Consider the following 20,118-nt stretch of genomic DNA (forward strand, 5'->3'; position numbering starts at 1 on the left):
AATAAACTGTCATACTAGAGAGTTCGCGGAGTGGCCCTAAAACTGATTCAAGATTACTTCACTACCAGACAGCAATACACATATTATAACGAGTTTTGTTCACAGAAGAAAGAAATTGCACTCGGTGTCCCTCAAGGGTAAATTTTGGGTCCACTATTCTTTATTCCATACGTAAACGATATTGTAAACATAGTGCACACTCCAGATATAGTCTTGTATGCTGACGACACAAGTTTGTTTTTCTCAGGTGGCAGTCTACGTGTGATAGAAATCACAGCTAATAATTGGATAGATCAACTTTTAGTTTGGCTATCAGCGAACCAGCTACAGTTAAACGTCACTAAAACTAAATATGTGGTGTTTAAGCCTAGAATTAGGCCTGATGACTGTGCTATTTGTGTCAAGTTCAGTAGCTGTGTAATCGAGAAGATTTCAGCTTTTAAATTTTTAGGTGTACTTTTTGATGAGAACCTGAGTTTTACATCTCATGTAACAAAGATTCATTCTAGTATTTGTAGGTCAATAGGCATATTGTTTAGGATTAGATACCTTGTTCCTATTTGTTGAAACGCCGTCTGTATTATGCTTTAATTCAATCCCATCTTAGTTATTGCCTGTTGGTATGGCGGACTACGTTCCAATCAAACTTGGATCGGCTGATATGTCTCCAAAAACGAGCAGTTCGCTGTGTTGAATATCTTGGACCCCGTGATCACACGGCACCATTTTTCTTGAAACATGGACTTTAAAAAAATTAATCAACTATACGAACTTAAGCTCGCTATGTTCATACGAGGCGAACTCGAGAAAAATTCACTCATTTTTTTATCAAAACAACCTCTCAAGTTACACCCAATACAATTTCAGGCATCACCATATTAGAGTTCCATTTTTCAGGACCAACTACGGTAGAAAACAACTAGCATACTTAGTCCCATCCTTCGTAAATGCACACCCTAACACGATCACTATTGCGCAAAACTTCAGATCATTAAACTGCTTTAAAAGTGCTATGAAAAATATTTGCTTTCCTTTTCTGATTGACATTGTGCTAATTCGTTTCTTGTGTGTTCTATGTATAATTATTCTAAGTCGGTTTCATATTGTGCTTGTATATATATAAAACTTTTTTCGTATTCGTATAACTATGTTGGACCTAAGCTGTTACTACTTACAAAGTTGTACCATGATTCTTGTATTTAATTCCACGTATGTTTGTAATGTATGCTATGTATACGTAATCCATGTCATTGATATGTGTGTATACTATATTTTATGATATGCTACCTTACCGCTGAGCAATGTATGGGTGACAGGGCCTTCGTCAGGCAGACTATGTTCTGCCTTTAGCCTTGCCATCCAAGACCTTCACTGTGTCTGAATCAATGCTGAATAAATAATTGGGAGGGGATTTATAGCTGATAGTGACTAGCTTCTCAAACGACAACCCTCAGAAAGCAACTGCCTCTAGCGGCGTACGAAGTTTTAATTTCAGGCAGGCAACACCTCTGTCGACTACGATAGCCACACCCCGGATGACACGACAATGTCATCACGGTCTTTCCGAAAAATAGCATATTGCCTGAGAAGATTTGTTTGTGTATGTTTCAGGTGTGTTTCTTGAACACACAGAACTTTTGGATTATACCTGTGTAGGATTTCTTTAACGTCATCGAGATTGTGGAGGAGACCTCTGACATTCCAGTGCAATATCTGTGTATCAATGATGAATTTCGTTTTTGTGCTGTGTGTTTTAGAAAGACGAGTTACTTCACAGAGATCTGTCCAGGCGCCGTAATGCGGTGTTTTTCTTGTTTCGAGCAATCGCGAGACTCCCGCCGCTTCTTAGGCGCGGGCAGCGCCATCTGGCCGGTTGCTGTGTCCATAGTCTCTTGCGAGGCGCTGGACACACGCTCTTGTGAGCGGTTTGTTCGACGTGAGGGCCTCGTCTCGATGGACGAGACCCTTGAGGCCACCAGCCCGGAGGTCGATGGTACCTCGTTCTGAGATGGCGGAGCAGCGCTCGCTGCAGCCGCCGAGGGGGCGGATGGCGTCGCTGGCGGCTCACAACGTGTGGGCCGGGCAGTCGCCGGCAACCGTTGTGTCGCTGCCCCCTGACGCGCCACATCGGCAAAGGTGTTCATGGGCAGATATGATACCCACCCATGTGCCTCCTTGAATGATGATATATTACAGCGTAAGCTGTTATGGGCTCCTTCCAATAGCCGTTTCGGTTCGCGATGGTGTCCGCCGCCGCTGCCGTTGGGGACCGTAACCACTATCGACGTAAATGCGAAAAAAGTACCCGGTTCCCACCGGAATCGAACCCGTGCCCGCTACATGCGACCCGGATGCTCTACCACTGAGCCACGCAAGCACTTGCTATCGCGCAGTTGAAAAATGCGCTATTGACCCTTTTCGCGGAGCAGTTTGTTTTAAAGAAACGAGATGGCGCTTACGGCGGCGCGCCATACCTCTCCTCAGCGACCGCGCACGAATACGAAGCCATTTCCGCTTCTACCTTGGTTCTGTGCGATAAGCTGTCGGAAATGCAACTGAGTTTTCGCTAACGCACTGTGCTCCATTCACAGTGGTTTGAATCCTGTGGATTGAAGACGTGTGCAGTAGTTGGCTGCAAAAATAGTGACTGGCATATTAAGGAATGTAATGAATATGTGGGGCCAAGTTCTCGGACTGCTGCTGCAATTGTCCGTACATGTTTCCGGCACTTCGAGATGTACGGCTCTCCTCGAGGATATACAAATTTTTTCATCCGCCTGCGTTGTATTGCTAACCTTCAAAGAAAGGGCTTCAGCCCCGGCCGCGGCCGGTACGTCGGCAAGAGTGAGTACTGCTCGTTAAACAATGATAATGGGGGTAGCGCCGCCCTCTGTCATAGTAGGTTTCGCGCACAGTATTTACACACATCTACCCCAACCAGCATGGAAACTTACACCCACTCTTTCACCAACGTGTCAATAATAAGTGAATGGGTGCACACTTGAATATATGCGCACTATATACGCACAATAAGTGACGGTACTACATCGATAGCGCACGAATGGTTGAAGCTGAATGTCTCGTGACGGTCCACAAGAGTAAGCGAGTTACTCGCGATAATACGCATTTGCTACAAGCTATTGCAATGTGCAGAACAGCTACGTTTCAAGCCTTGTGCGCTGGAAGAACAAATGTATCGGAGCTGAGCACAGCCGCAAGCGATTAGGCAGAAAATAATGAGATAGTGGCCGCACCGAGGAACTTCACTGAGTCAGAAACTGACAAACCGGTGCTTCAATATATTTGCCAAATAAAGTACAAAGAGCTCTAATCTCTGATTCAATTCATGAGCGAAATGTTTGGATAGCTTGAAATACATATTTATCCCCGCTTTTAGAACAAGCACAATATATGCTGCTTGCGCCTTTTGGACATAGGTTAATCAGCTCCGAAAGCGCTTTTGCATGTCCTCTGAAGCTGTGATCAAAGCTTCGTGTCGTTCACCCAGTCACCGTTTACGATATCTCCCAAGACAGAGGTTTTCTAAGCCGCGCCGGCGTCATATACACTTCCATTGTAAACAAGGAGGCAACGGAGGCAGTTGAGGCAAGCAATGGACGCGTCACCACGTGATCAAATATGGCAGCGCCCACGGGATCGCTGCGAAAAGGGTCAATAAGTGCTCCCCACGCACGCGCACAGCCGCAGACGACCCGAGCCTCCGCCAGTATGGTGGCGCCATCTAGGTAAGGCGCCTGTAAACGCATCGTGCGCAGTAGCAGACGATGAGATGCGATTCAGATGAGGCGCGCAATCAACTTGATTCCGATGTGATTTGTGTGCCACGTATTCTGGATACCTCTTCGGTACACGTTATGGCGTCTCCTCGCAAAGTACGAACCGCTGCTGCAGAAGCGAATCGTACAGCTACGTGCGCGGCTACAACCGGCATCATCTTCACTGCCGTGAAGACAGCATTACAAGCCGCAGCTCGCCGTCGACGCCGGCCGGACAGTTCAGATCGTTCTCGTCAAAACAGCGCTATCGTGGCTAGAAGGGGGAGGGGAGAGCAACGGCGGTGGCGAAGTGAAGCAAGCAATCATGACAGCAGCGGCGGCGCTGCAGTAGCCAGCAACATCGCTCCCCGGGCGTGGAGGCACGGCGGTTGGTGCCGCCGGTTTCAAAGCGGGCGTTTTTGTTCGAAATTAGCGAACGCATATTTGACACAACTAGCTTTATGCTAATTCATATCGTACCTTGTTAGAAGAGGAGACAATAAATGACTAGCAGCTATCCTCTGATGAGCGGTTAAGTGTTAAAGATGCATTCGCTTCGGGCACGTCACGGCCGGCACAAAGATTTTTCGCAGGTCTCGGCCGCACGTGTTCTAGGTGATTTCCCGAATCGTCGGGAGGGGGAAAATATTTAAGCTAATGCGAAGAATATTATGCTAGTGGTGCGGGTAAAGAAAGGTGCACCAATTTCTAGGCTCGCAGTGAATAGTTCCTTAGGTCATATTACTGCGACTCACTGCATCGTGCTTGTCATATTGGTTAATACCAATATATGATGCTTTTAAAATCATTCCACACAGGAGTTAGGTAAACAAATCTATTTCAGTCGCCAATGTGATGAACAAGAATGATGGTGACTTTGAAGAATACTCAAAAGGACGACAGACAGCATTTCTTTATATGATTTGTACTGAAGAAGAACGAGCAGTATGCACTGCTTCGAGGAAGACGACGACGACGAGTTGGTCGAAGCCGTGTGCCTGTGTTGCCTGCGCTGTGTAACCTCTTGCTGCAGTGCTCTACGCACTAATTAATTAAACTAGAGTGCCTCTCTACATTTGGTGGAGGTGCTGGGCCCTTTACTGACCTGGAACTCCGCAGCCGGACTCTCCCTCCCGTTTCTGCCATGCCTGAGAACGCCGAGCAGCCCGATCCTCCTCAGGCATCGCCTGTTGTCTGCTCCGGTGCTCTACGCTAACGTGATCCTCCTGTCTTCAGCGGCACCGACGATCATGACGTCGAGGATTGGCTCTCCTCATACTCCCGAGTGAGTGTGCATAACAAATGGAATGACAAAGATAAACTGACTAACGTCATCTTCTATCTTTCTGGAGTCGCTCATCTCTGGTTCCGGAATCATGAATCCGACCTTACCACCTGGACTGCTTTTACTAATTGTTTCAAAGAAGTCTTCGGTCGCCCTGCTGTGCGAAAGCTTCGTGCGGAACAACGCTTGCGTGGTCGCGCTCAGCAAAAGGGTGAAAACTTCGCCAGTTACATTGAGGATGTCGGTGACCTTTGTCGGCGCATTAACCCCACTATGCCAGAAAGTGAAAAGATACATAATGTCATGAAAGGCATCGAAAATGATGCCGTCCAGATGCTCCTGGCGAAAAATCCTCGAACGGTTGACGAGGTGATCAACCTGTGCCAGAGTTACGACGAGCTCCGCAAACAACGCCTCACTACGCGCCGAGCTGCCGCGCCGGACGACACGATTTCGGCCCCAACCGACAGTTCCAATGCTGCTCCCGCCCACTCCTCGTTCCTCGACGAAGTCAACCAATACATTCGAGAGGAAGTCGCGCGTCAACTGTCCCTTTTGCCTGCTACCCGGTCGTCTGAGTCCTCCTTGTCTCCGGAACTACGTCGGGTCATACAGGAACAAGTCAGCGACGCTCTACCTCTCGCTCATCAGCCACCTCCAGCGCCGGTTCCGCTCACGTACGCTGCCGTCGTCGCCAGTCCAAGACCTCCGCCTGCAGTTTCGCACTACACGCCCACAATCGGCTTCTACGCGTCGCCTTCTGCAGCTGCAAACTACGTGCAGAAGCGACTTCTGCCCGCCTCCGCAGCCCCTACGCCCGGCTCAGCATTGTGCACCCCAGCATGGGTCCCCTGTTCACAATCTGTGGCGTACCCAGGATAATCGGCCTATCTGCTACGCGTGTGGCTTTGCTCGCCACGTGGCACGATTTTGCTGCCGGCGGGGTTGGTACCCTCCCGATACTGCGAGACCACAAGGGAATGCACCTGACTCCCAGTCCCGCTATGTTGCACCTGTTCCGCACTTCGCTTCCTCGTCTCCTGCTCCTAGAAGTTTCACCACTCGTCGGTCTCCATCTCCCCGTCGACGTTCCCCTGTCTCCCCCTTGTCCACCGCCCCCCCCCCCCCCCCCGCTTTGGAGGAAAACTAAAAGGCGCAGTTCCGGAGGCAAGAACTGCGATGTCATCGAACTGCTCAAGCCCTCGTTTATTCCCTGCGAACGTCATTGAAATTTATGCGGAAGGTATCGCCGTTCACGCGCTTGGCGACACCGGTTCCGCGGTGTCAGTGATTGCCGACCAGCTTCGCCGTACGCTCCAAAAGGTCGCGACGCCGTTTTCCGCTATTTCGCTACGTACAGCAAGCGCTGAGCCAATTGAGCCTGTAGGAACTTGCACCGTCCGTGTCGCCATACAAGACAGCTTATATCACATTGAGTTTGTTGTTCTTCCCCGCTGCTCTCATTCCAGCATTCTAGGATGGGACTTCCTCTCTTCTCATCGCGCAGTTATTGATTGTGCCCGTGCAGAACTTGCGCTGACTCCATTTTGCGGAAGTCTTTCTGAAGATTTGCCTCTTTCTTCTGCTAGAGTGTTCGTCGCCGGCGACACCGATATCCTGCTTTTTCTTCCGCCCTTGTGCCCGTTTCCTGAACTGCTTTCTACAATTCCACAGTTCTCTTCACGCCATCGAAAATTTCTGCACGCCGTCATCCCTTCTTGCTTCCCTTCACCATCCTTCCCATTCGGCAGAGCTCCAGCGCACTTTACGTTTCGAATCCGTTTTCGTGTCCATCACGCTTACACCATGGCGAGTTCCTCGGGTCTGCTGACGAATTTGAGACGAACTTTCTGTACGATGTGCCTGATGACTCGACTCCTCTTCAGGTTGACGCCATGGCTCTTCCTGTCTCTACGTCTGAGCCAGCATGTGACAGAACGTTTGCTCTGTGTATTGATCCGAACCTCACTCCGAGTGAGCGCGCGCAGATCGTTGACCTCCTTACCGGATTTCGCACTTTTTTTGACCTCCAACAACAATGCTTAGGGCGTACAGCTACAGTTGTTCATCACATCGACACCGGTAGCCATGTCCCACTACGGCAGCGTCCATACCGTGTGTCCGCGAGGAGCGCCGTGTCATCGACGAGCACGTAGGCGACATGCTTCAACGCGGCGTGATACAGCCTTCCCACAGTCCTTGGGCCTCTCCAGTAGTGCTGGTGAAAAAGAAGGACGGGACAATTCGTTTTTGTGTGGACCATCGACGCCTGAACAAGATAACCCGAAAAGATGTCTATCCTCTCCCCCGTATCGACGACGCACTAGACTGCTTCCAAGGCGCTGAATTTTTTCGTCCTTAGACTTGCGATCTGGTTACTGGCAAGTCCCGGTGGCTGAAAACGGCATTTGTTACGCCTAACGGCTTATATGAATTTACCGTGATGCTCTTTGGCCTGTGCAACGCGCCTGCCACATTTGAAAGCATGATGGATAACATCCTCCGCGGCCTCAAATGGCAGACATGTCATTGTTATCTCGATGACATTGTCATCTTTTCCCCGGACTTTTCTTCTCACCTGCTCCGACTCGACCGCGTCCTCACTTGCCTCGCCGATGCTGGACTCCATCTCAACATCAAGAAGTGTCGCTTCGCCGCCCGACAGCTATTCATCCTTGGCCACGTTGTTTCGAAAGATGGTGTGCTTCCAGATCCTACCAAACTCCAAGCAGTCGCCGAATTCGCACGACCAAAGACCACCAAAGAACTCCGCAGCTTCATCCGATTGTGCTCATACTTTCGCCGTTTCATCCGCAACTTCGCCACCATAATAGCGCCTTTGACGCAGCTTCTCGGGGGTAACCATGACCTCTCGGCCTGGTCGCCACTTTGCGATGCCGCATTCACGACGCTGCGTCGTCTTCTAACATCACCCCCTATTCTCCGGCATTTCGACCCCAGCGCACCGACAGAAATTCACACGGATGCTATTGGCGTCGGCATTGGCGCTGTTCTTGCGCAACGAAAGACTGGCTTCGATGAATAAATACGTCGTTGCCTACGCCAGCCGTGCGCTCACGAAAGCGGAAGCCAACTATTCGGTTACAGAAAAAGAATGCTTGGCTATCACTTGGGCCATAACTAAATTCCGCTCTTACCTCTACGGCCGCCCATTCGACGTAATAACTGACCATCATGCCCTCTGCTGGCTGTCGTCCTTAAAAGACCCTTCAGGTCGCCTCGCTCGATGGGCGCTCCGCCTCCAAGAGTACGACATTCGAGTGCTGTACCGCTCTGGCCGTAAACATTCGGACGCGGATGCCCTGTCCCGCTCCCCTGCGTCAGGCCAGCCCAATTATTCGAAGCTACCTATATGCGAGTCCTCCCTCACCGCCACGGACATGCTTTCGGAGCAGCAGAAGGATCGATGGATTGTCTCTATGCTGGCTTTTCTGTCCAACCCACCAGCGCCGCCTTCTGACCGCACATTGCGTCGCCAAGCACATCACTTCGCTGTTCGTGACGGACTCCTATACCGCCTTAACTATACCTCTCGCACAGCCGCAAATGGTTACTCGTGGTCCCACTGCATCTACGTTCGGACATATGTGCAGCGTTTCACGATGACCCGCAATGCGCGCATGTAGGAGTACTAAAAACGTACGCGCGCCTGCGAGTCCGTTATTACTGGCGCGGAATGTACCGATTCGTCCGCCGATATGTGCGATCCTCCCTCGCTTGCCAACACCGCAAGAATACCCCTTGTTCCTCAGCTGCCCCATTGCAACCTTTGCCTTGCCCAGGACGCGCCTTTGACCGCGTCGGAGTTGATCTTTACGGGCCCCTGCCGAGTACTTCAGACGGCAACCGCTGGATGATTGTGGCGATAGACCATCTAACGCGTTACGCGGAAACTTCGCCTCTGCCCAGCGCATCTGCGCGTGATGTTGCATGGTTCCTTCTGCATAACATCATACTTCGCCGCGGAGCCCCCAGAGAATTGCTCAGTGACAGAGGCCGTGTGTTTCTCTCTGAGGTTATAGGAGCCCTACTCAAGGAATGCCACGTAATTCACCGCACCACTACTGCATACCACCCGCAGACTAATGGGATGACTGAGCGATTTAACCGTACTCTTGGCGACATGCTCTCCATGTACGTCGCATCTGACCAGACCAATTGGGACCGCGTTTTACCCTTCGTGACGTATGCTTATAACACCGCCATACAGACCACTACGGGATTTCCCCCGTTCTTTCTTCTTTGAGGACGCGAGCCTTCCTGCACAATGGATACCATCCTCCCGTATCGCCCTGACACAACTGAGTCAACTGCCCTGTCCGAAGCTGCTGCACACGCGGAAGGGTGCTGACAGCTCGCCCGCACATTTATTACGGAAGACCAGCAGCGACAGAAGCACCGTTGGAATACTTCCGCCTCTCCTGCACCCTATGCCCCTGACTCACTAGGCTGGCTTTGGGTTGTGTAACCTGTCGCTGCAGTACTCTACAGGGTTTGTCAACTATCATGCACCAAGATTTAAAAATATGCAAATTCCACGTAGCTGGACAAAACCAAGGTAATATTGCTTGCCGTCGCTTGGAAATGCTGAGATTATTTATTGCATTCCGCCTAATTACATAATTAGTCTTAATTAATCAACTTCTCAAATATTAAAATTCGATGAAAACTGTCAATGAGAAAATTGTAGAGCAAAACGAAAAACTCCCGATACAGCTTTCTCTTCCTCAACACGTGCTTCATAAAAGCGTTTTTCCGAGCGTGAAAGAAGCCCGCAAATACACGCAAAATTGCCGCGCGACCTTCCGCTCGAGGCACCTTGCGTGTATTCGCGTGCTTCTTTCACGCTCAAAAAATGCTTTTATGTAGCACGTGTTGAGTACCAGAAAGCTGTATCGGGAGTATATCTAAGCGTAGGGTGCCTCGATGCTAGCGCCGCCGTTCAAGGTGGTGCCATCCTTTGTCCACCCCCGCGCCGCCGCTTTCTCGCTGCGACGCCATCTTGAATCACAGCGAGCGGTTGCGATTGCTTGGTGCCGGTGCTTAGTTCGAGACACAGTGCGCGCGGATGCTTCGCTGACGCTTCTACTTGCTGGATAGTGTTCAGCCGCATGAATGACAAGCTTGTCAAATGCATCGAGTCGACATGACGGGCTGTTGTGTTCCCAAGTGCACCGGATCGACGCGTAAAGGGCTTCGTTGTTTACGCTTCCCCAGGGACCCAGAGCGAAGGAAGAGATGGGAAGCCCAAGTAAAGCGGTATCACTGGAAGGCAACGGATAGCTCCTACATTTGCGAGGTAAGTGTCAAGAAAGTTTAGACTATCGCACCTTGTTTTTCATTTAAATAAGAAAGTATTCTCTGATCCTCGCTCACGTACCTACGTTCGCTCACGAACTAAGCACTGCAGCGATGCTGTCTGAGTAGCCTATGGTTTGCGAGCGCGCGTCGCATAGGCTTTTGCCGTTTTGATCGGCGCAGTCTATGCGAGTAGTACCCTTATTTTAAGGACTGACGAAAATGCTTCGCCGCGAAATAGTCTTACATTAGCTACAAATCGTCATGTAAACCACCTATCTTACTTTTTCACGGGAAGCACACATCGTGTGTCTCTTGTTTCTTTTTTTTCTCAGTTTCTTTTTTCGCTACTGGTTATTTGGGACTAAAGAACGCAGTGATTCTTCTGGGGAGAGCGGCTGTTGTGTACGTGGCAAGCGAAGCATTGTGATTTTCTCTGATTTCTCAGCAGATATCTTGCGGATCTCAGGTTGTTACGTTATATAGCTGATTTTTTAGACGAGTATATTTGTAGCGTGGTGCTCGTAAGCCGATGGTCATTCGTGCTCATTCCCGATCGTAGTGGGTACTGTGACGGTCTTTGAATGCCTGTGCATGGTATGCCCAGGTGTAGTAGAGTTAAAGGGCATCATGGGACCAAAATGTTTCGGCGCTTTCTGAAATGGTGTCTGTTGTAGCCTGTGCATTTCTTCGAAACGTGTGAAGCGAGGTAATACAGCATTACTTCTGCGAAAATTTATTTTTAAGCACGGTAATTGGTTCTTTGTATTTACAAGGCAACTTTTCATATAAATAATCACTTTTGTTGTTTTACTTGTACTTAGAAACACTTTGAAGACGGCCAGTACGAAGGAAATCGACAGGATGGGCGCCGTCTGTTAAAGTCAACAGCCCTACATCATCATCGACTATATCTTCAAAGTGAAAAACATTGCTAATCTGTATTCTACTGTCTTAGTTTCATTTACGGTTTTTGTACGCGATATGTATGCAGTGTTGTTTATTTTTTCAATGTAGTTGTCAGTGTTCTAATGGTTATTTATAAAATGTTCTGTACTCGCCATCGATGTGTTTGGCTGATGCGACGTATTCGATGGTAGCTGATGTATTCTGGCTGGATATCTTGATTAACATTACGGCGGCGGTTGCGTTTTCTTGTTTGTATTCTTGTTTTCGATTTACATTGTACGTAATAAGGTTGATGTACTCACTTGAACCCCCCCCCCCCATGTAATGAATAAATTTAAAAAACTCTCCCTATCCCGAATTGTGTGTGTCGAGCATACCTTGCGAATTTTTTTTCGTCTTTCAGCATAACCTTCAGGCGCCACACAGTACATATAATTTTTCATGTACATATCTCTTTCATGATTGACTGTACTAAACATTACTAAGTAAATGTATTTTGTGCATCGTTTGGTTTCTTGTGTGTACTACGCAAGATTGACACAGACAAGTTACGTTACATTTTTCTCAACAGCACTAACTAAACCTTATTTTCACATCGCATTTATTTTTACACCAGCTTAATCCTGTCAGCACACAGGTTTGTGGGCAAAAAAGCAAAATTGCGCGTAGATATCGTCAAATAATTAGAACGAACGCGAAGAGCACGCGCAACGCAAGGGAAACTAACCGCCGTGCGCGAGTGGCTGGCTACGGTAAAGGAGGTGTGACGTGTAAACCAAAATACAACAGCGAAAAAGAAAAACTTCCACACACAGGGGGTCGCAAACCTTATATGCCAAGCATCGAAGCGCAAAAATAAATAGAGCGTATTTCAAACATACGCACGGCGTATTAAATGTGATTGAATTAGGCAACTTGGGGCTAGTTCCCAGCGCCATACATTTGTGTATTCGACCTTCAACGAGTTAACGGCTATCGGTTATAAAGATGTGCAGATGCGATACCGATAAAAAAATCCCCATCAAGGCAAAGCACTTGGAAGTGCGCCGCGAGTAACACTATTTATGAACGCAAGCGTAGCTGAGTCTGAGCTCGTGTGATTCAATATGGCGGCGCCAGCGGGGTTGTCCCCACCCTGAACGGCGGCGCTGGCATCGAGGCACCCTATCTAAGCGTCGACGCGCGCGCCACCACTCGGCAGCATGATTCACTGCATCACGCGCCGCGCTCTCCGAAGGCTGCGTTGCTCCCACCTCCCTTTCTAGCCTCCATAACAAGGCGAAGAGACTTTCTCGCGAAGACCCTGGTGTGCGTGTTGCCGAAATTTTAGCTACTCTTGAGCCGCTCCACCAGCTTACGCTGTGCCTGTGCTGCGTGTGCCGCGTGTGCCGCGTAGGCCTGTGACTTTTCTCCTTGACTTTGATGGATACCATTTCTTTTTCTCTTTTCCAGGTAGGGGCACGACCACGAGTATGTGGTGTGCACCCCATCACAGTTCACAAAGTGGAGAGAGTTTTCACATGATTCAGAGAGATGTTCGTTCGCATGCATTTCGCACAAGTCTGACTGCCTCGGCAGTTCTGCGAACTGTGAAAATCTTTGGCATTTGAAGCAACGAAAAGGGTTGGGGATGCATGGCCTTGCTCGGATTTTATTGTAACCTGCCAGACGGTAGTTGATCAGATAGGAAACTTTCCGGTGACTATGGTATGTTTCTCTCAAACCATTTTCTCGCCTACCTGAGTCACTGGGTAGTTATAGCTCGAGTGGTTACAGCCCCGGGTTGCTGTGCAGGGGAACAGGGTTCCAAATCAACCGTGGAACCAGCTTCAATCACAAAGTATGAGACAATGTGTACATATCTGCTGCTCTTCAACGAACCTCCACGGGTCACGGTAGATGTGAGACTCGGTATGTAACGCTCCTCCATGAATATCTTAGACGCCGACATGGGGCACTGGGTATTTGCCAGTTGGTCTCTGCTGTTCTTCCATGAACCCTTTTGGTGCAAACTATAGCGTCGCCGGTTATATGCCAGTAGGTGTGTGGCGCCATACAATGACAAAAACAATCCCTTAAATTTCTCCTATGCTGGGCGGAATCGAACCTACGTCACATGGTTCGATTAAGGAAAGCAACCCGACGCTTTAGTAGACTGCCCCACAAATTCACTGGGCATGTGCCGCTTTTCAATTAAAGCCTTTTCCCGCTAACGCTTTAGCGAGTTCTGCCGTGAATTCACTACGTATGCGCCGCTCTTCAATGAACCTCTCGCCCACCCTGTATGTAGCACTGGGGGCCCGGCAAGCAAGGGAACAATTCTCGGCGTTCCCACGCATGGCACGCCATGCTTCACGTCTCGGAGGTCACACGCGAATTTCTCGGCAGCGCTACTACAAGGCGCAGCGTTTTTAGAAAGAAGTATTAGAAAGGAGCCTGGCTGGCGCATGACGCCTTTCTCAGCGTTAGCACTGGTCGGGATGCCATGCATTTTGAATGCCATGTACCGGCTTCGCGGTAGCGCCGGTAAATTGAGCTGAGTGTTCTTTTTAAACGGAGTGCCAATAAATCATTATCATCATTATTGGTAGGGCCACCACACCAGCGCACGAGCCCTGTATTTCAGGGTTGACATCGGCGGCTAGGAGGGGTAGCAACCAATGAATGAGCCGACACAAAACCCCACTGTGCATCGCCACGACTTGGTTAGCGAGATCACTGTTCTTTTGTAGCGAGAACTACATTGCCCGTACTCTCGCCGTTTCGCTGTGGTCGGTGACCGCACCACGAGTTGAACGGTTGCCTAGCAACCGCCGCAGCTGGCAGCGCCCCTCGCCGCGCCATCTGGCGTGGCGTCAGAGGAGGAGCCGGTGAAACTGCGAGCTGAGCAACCGCCGGCGTTGCATCGCCGGAGGAGCCGGCGTTTCATCTTGTATATAAAAGGGGCGGCTCAGTGGGATTCGTCTGCAGATATGAAAAGTGAGTTGGAGATACTGAATGAAGCCAGGCTTCGTCGTCGGAACGAATCTGAAAGGAGGAACCGAGTCGAGGAGACGGAGGAACAACGAGCCGCACGCCTCGAGAAGCGTCTTAAGTACGAAACGGCCAGGCGAGTGCATTCAGATTAGAATGGTTCATCGTCTAGTTCGGCCTCCCGTGCCAGGGCCGCGGATGAACGATGGAATGAAACCAGGAGGAGGCAACGAGCTGCGGGGACAGAAGAAGAACGTGCACGGCGTATGAAACAGAGACGGCAGAGTGATGTAGCTCGGAGAGCGCCGCCCCTAGCCGCCGATAGAACGCAGTTGGAGGACGTGAAGGCTCGCCGTGTGACGGACCATGCGATTCGGCGGCCTCAAAGTTCAAGTGCGACGTGCATGTTCCAAACGGACTTTACAGACAATCCGTTTGGATTTGCGTGTGGCGTTTGCGAAAGACTTTGGCATAACCGTACCTCTCGCTACGCACACCCAGGCATAACTTAGTTAAGCCACAGCCAACTTTCTAATGCAGCTGTCATTCTATCCATATTCGCCGTTATTGCGCACGTACAAGTAGTCGTTCTTGCAGCTTTTCCTGATCGTACCGGCACAGCACTTTCACAAAACCCTGACTGAGCTGAGTGATCGCCAATAACATGAATAGAGATGGTATATTGTAATGATCCATTCTTAAGCTTTCTTTGCGAAGCCTCCCGGATATTCATGAATCCGGGTGTTGTCCTGCCAAATGATACTTACTAAAAAAATCACAGCATATCCACGAAGTGAATGATGATGAGTGGGCGAAGCACCGGGGGATCATTCGCGTAAACCACAGCTACGGACGATAGAAAAGAGAGCGCGCGTCGGGAACGAGAGAGAAAATTACACCATCTTCCCGTAGGGGAACCCTGAGTAGTATGCGAAGCAGCCATGGGGTCGACTGAAGGTAGTTTTATCAGCTGTATAAACTTGGACATGCAAAAGCACCAGCAACGCGCAGAACTGTTGTCGACGCCGTCGGCGTTTTGCCCGCGTTCGCACCGAACGCGCGCAAAGTGGAACCGGATGTGCAACCGGAAGTGAAAGCGGAACCGGAACGCCATCTAGTCATAGAGAAAGAAAAAAAAGTTAAGAGAGGACACTCCGCGAAATCTGACCTCAGGAAGTACGTCACGACCACGTAACAAACTAGTGCTCTCACCAAACGCCAGAGGACGCAAGTGCGAAAAACAAAAAGTTATCATCAATAAAACAAAATTTTTTTTTACAAAATAATAATTATGCGCCTATATTTGACATGTTATTTATACATAAAAACAATTTGTTCAACGCACCTTACGTGGTTATTTTTGTTCAGCCGCACTGCCATAAGCAGCATCTACGATTTCGCGCCGAGAGTACTCGCCATACCAGCATGCGACAAGCCCAGGCATGACCATAGGCATGACAGCGGGAAGGTTTCGTCAACGTCGGCTGCTTCGGTGTTTTCGTGTGTGAGACAGCAGGTGAAGTACGTTTTCAAGCGAAGCTCGTTGAATTACATGTTGTTGGGCTAGTTGGGTCATTGAATCAGAAAAAGGTTACAACTGCGCGAATAAGACGCCATGTAAGAAACATAAACACGCCCACACGCGTTGCGCTTCGTGTGGGTGGGCGTTTCTGTGTTTCTTACGTGGTGTCTTATTCGCGCAGTTGTAATCTTTTTCTGGAGCTTGTGAGGACGGCGAGGTTTGCTAAAAAACAGTTTGCGGCTGTATGCGGCGGCAAGACGTGAACATTGTGCAACGCATGCAGAATCGCGTTCGGCTCGATGGAACGGAACGCCTCCGTCCTATCGTGGAACTCGTACAAGAACGCGTACAAGATTTCGCCCTAGTATAGCAAACTGGGGCACGGCGTCAAGCCGAGGCGACGCGTGCTGTGCGCTGAGCTCGGTGCGAAACATTAGGGAGTTTTCGAATAGCGTACGAAAAGCTTGCGGCGTAGCGGCGAACGCGTCGTACGCTCGCGGGCTCCCCTTAAGTGAAGCCCGCAACGCTACGCCCGCAAGCTTTGCTTTCGCTATTCGAAAACTCGAAAACTCCCTGTTGAGGAGCGGTTGCTGGGCCTCGCATGCTTCGCGACGCGTTTCCCGAAGCCTCGGACCACGAATAAATCCTGGTGTGCATTTACTGACATTTTCAGACCGCGCTGATGCCATGCCGTCCGGCGGTCCAAGCTACGGCAGCTACTGCTGTGTTTCGTGGTGCTTGAACAATGGCAGAACCCACAAGAAGCCAGGGACGAGTTTCTTCCGCATACCACGGGACGGCAGGTGCGCTAAAGCTTTTGTATGGTTTGCATGTCTTCAAGCTTACTTTTCGTGCTTGCTCAGTGAGGCTAACAATAACAAAATCACTGTTCGAGCACTTCGCCTTCAGCTGATAGTTCATTGCCGATGCAGGATGACAGCATGGATGCAGTATGCCGGACGAGATGATCTCCTGAGTAAGCCGGCCAGCCTATTGTACGCAACGTACAGGGTTTGCAGCGACCATTTTACTGCTGAAAGTTTCATGGACCCTGGGCACACAAGGCTTACAAGAATGGCTGTTCCCAGTGTGCAACCAATTGCACCATGTAAGTGATTGACAGAAACTGAATTATCTGCGATAGCAGCCACTTCTTTTGAATCAGTGGTGACAGTTAACCTGGAAGATATTTGTAGCCGATGGAGAAACCTCGCTGTAGAAGTAACACTTCGAAAGTCTTAAATTTTGTGAATTGTGGGCTATTACCTTCCTAACAGCTTTACATTCCTGTCATTCTTTTATGCTATTGACCTGTGCAACTTGTTTTGAAATACATTGAAGGGCTATTTAACGTTAACTTGAAGCCTTCATGCACATGTACACATATACCTCGTATCAAAGAAAGCTGGCACTGTCGATAATTCCACAAACCACAAATTGCTTGTTTCTCTGTTGGTGCATTCTCTTTTCTTCCACCTACCAATTCATGCGTTTGAAAGGGCGGTCTAAATTCCCCTGTGCTACAAGCTTTGTAACTTGTACCAACTACACATATATGCAGGTTCTCTGAGCATCGCTTCAAGTAGTGACTGGGACATGACTGCAGAAGCCGCACTGCAAGGTGTGGATGTGCTTCAGTTTTTGTTATTTTAAGCCTCTTACTGACAAATTGTTGTTGTTTCATTTCTTTAGGGTCTGCGGCAGAGGCTTCGAAAAGCGGCTCCCACACATTGAAGTGCCCCGAGGAGCAGGGTGTGTACAGTGTCGACTTGTCTTTTTTTTCGAACTGAGTTGACTGTTGACCAAACCTCTACAGGTGGCAGCTCCCATGTAGCTGGTGAAGGAGTTCCTGCTGACTGCGTCTTGCTGGAGGAAACCTTGGGCAGTCGCTGAGTTGTCACAAAGGGAACATGTGTGACTGGTGAGTTTACTGTTTGCTTCAACACTTATGTTCACTTCAACAGACTATTGATATAGAGACTTCCGCAGGCTGCTTGCAAGATTGTTCCGACAGCAGTGTCCGAGGTACTGAACAAGCTTCACAAGACTCTCCAGAAGATCCATAGATCCATATAGATCCTTACCCACTTGCCCAGTGCGTCATTCATCACCAGCTTGTCGGCTACTGCCAACTCTAGCGATGTGTGCGTTGTCTGTGTTCTCACTCTATTTGTTAGAATTTATTTGTAAGTCTAGATGCATTTGTTGTCTACTTTGCATTTCTGTGCGATGTTCTTCTCATTTTGTGCTTTTTATATGCTCAGCCTCTACCTTGCCTTGGAATAAAAACATTGCGGGTACTCTGTCTCTTTGATTGATATATAGATTGACCGCTTGTTCCAAAAGAAAAGCGCGATGAATAAAGCCGTAGTGAATTATGATTACCTGCATATCTTTCTATTATAACTTAGTCGAAATAAAGATTACGTCATAACCTCAATTCGCAGGCACAGTTTTGAGCTAAAACAAATAGGGAATCGCTAAATCAAAACGACAAACAATAGCATTGCTATTTGGGCGGAGAAAAGTGGTCTGAAATCATTAACTTTCGCCATAGCCAAACGTCGGTTGCGCACAGTAATCCAAAATTCGCGCCAGTGAAACCGAAACGGGAAGCGCAGGCCAGTTGCTCTCAACAACCACCAGGTACGCTAGAGTCGATTGGGCCGCCGGGGTCTATGGGAGTGTCCACTCTTTAACTTTTTTTTCTTTCTCTATGATCTAGTGAACACTTCATAAAACTACAGGTGGCTACGGACACACAACGCCATCTATTGAGCAATTCATAAACTAGAGGTGGCTACATACTACTACTACTACTACTACTACAGAGGAGGGAACGACCCACACCCTAAGGAGCTTCGCCCCTAAAACACCGCCCAAGCACTCCGTACAGAAGGTTAACCAGCGAAGGTGAAACGTGCGGCCCCGGTGTTTAGCAGTGGGTTCATCCCGACGCTGTATTGAAGCGTTTCTCAATTATTGGTTACATGTTTGTGTTTCTGGTGGAACGCAAGTGCCGATGGCGGGCGGATGCTGCTAACCACGACACTGAGCTAGCTCGAGATATCGAACGCATGCGACGACGGCGAGCCGAGGAGGCGGCGTTGCGGGCAGAGCAGCGTCAACGTTGCAATGGCGGGAACGCGTTCGCGGGGGCCAACGCCCCCTTTCGGTGGGAGTTTCTCGAGTGGCACTTTGGCTTCGGCTGCGACGAAACGTCCACGTTTAAATCACGAAGTAGAACGCAAGCGCCAATGGCGGGCGGATGCTGCTAACCCCGACGCCGAGGTAACTCGAGATATCGAACGCATGCGACAACGGCGAGCCGAGGAGCCGGCGCTGCGGGCAGAGCAGGTACGACGCAGAGAACGACGGCACAAACGGCACTGCCAATGGCGCGCACGCGTGGGTGCGACGTATAGAACGACGTAACTGACGGCGCAGCCAATGGAGACGTTTAGCGAAACATGGGACGAACGGTTTTTCGTTTCGCCTAGCCATATACAGCTTTCGCTGTAAAAAAAATGTCACAGTTTTGCAAATACAAATACAATAGTCAGCGAATATATGGATGTTACCATGTAATCGGGAAGGCAAATCTTTTATGTATATTAACAATTGTCACAGTTTCGCCCTAAGGGCGAAGAATGAATGCGATAGCAACATACCAATGTGACACGAAGTAAGGTGAGCGGCTTTGGTAGCAATATGAATTGTAGTAAACAAGAGCTGATTAAGTAAGCAGGTGTGCTGCGGCGTAAGTAGACCGACATGAAGAGAGACTCGATGACCACGAGAAGGCGCGTGTGAAACGGTGGTGTTGATGAGAAGCGCTTCCCGTGGGCAGCGCGTGCGAAGGGACACACCTGTAGCGCTGCACTGCCGATCCGGGCAGCATTGCATGTGTAGCGTGCGTTGGAAAATGTGGCCCGACTGTTACTAACTGAATGAACAAGCGTGGTGTGAGCGCGCACAAGCAAACATAAATAGATCACACTGAATGACCGCAGACAACGACTGTCAAAACGCTGGCAGCAAGCACAAATACGTTGCAGCGGGCGAAGGTACGTGCGGTCTATCGCTTCAACGGAAACTGAGCGGCAAAAGCACAGCGCATAGAAAAGGTCAGAGCCGTGTGGAGATAAGAGACAGTGTGGCCGGCGAGCGACGAGCGCGCTTGTTGGCAGAGTAGAAGTGCGCCCCCCCCCCCCCTCCCCGCTCCTTCCGGCGCTGCCGTCCCGCTTCCTTGCTTGCGCGTGGGAGATTGAGTGGGAAGTTCCCCTTGCGGCCGGTTGCAAGATAGGCCTTTGGTGCCAAGCGCGCGTCGCCCC

This window comes from Dermacentor silvarum, chromosome 1 (genome assembly GCF_013339745.2).
Source record: "Dermacentor silvarum isolate Dsil-2018 chromosome 1, BIME_Dsil_1.4, whole genome shotgun sequence".
NCBI classification, from domain to species: domain Eukaryota; kingdom Metazoa; phylum Arthropoda; class Arachnida; order Ixodida; family Ixodidae; genus Dermacentor; species Dermacentor silvarum.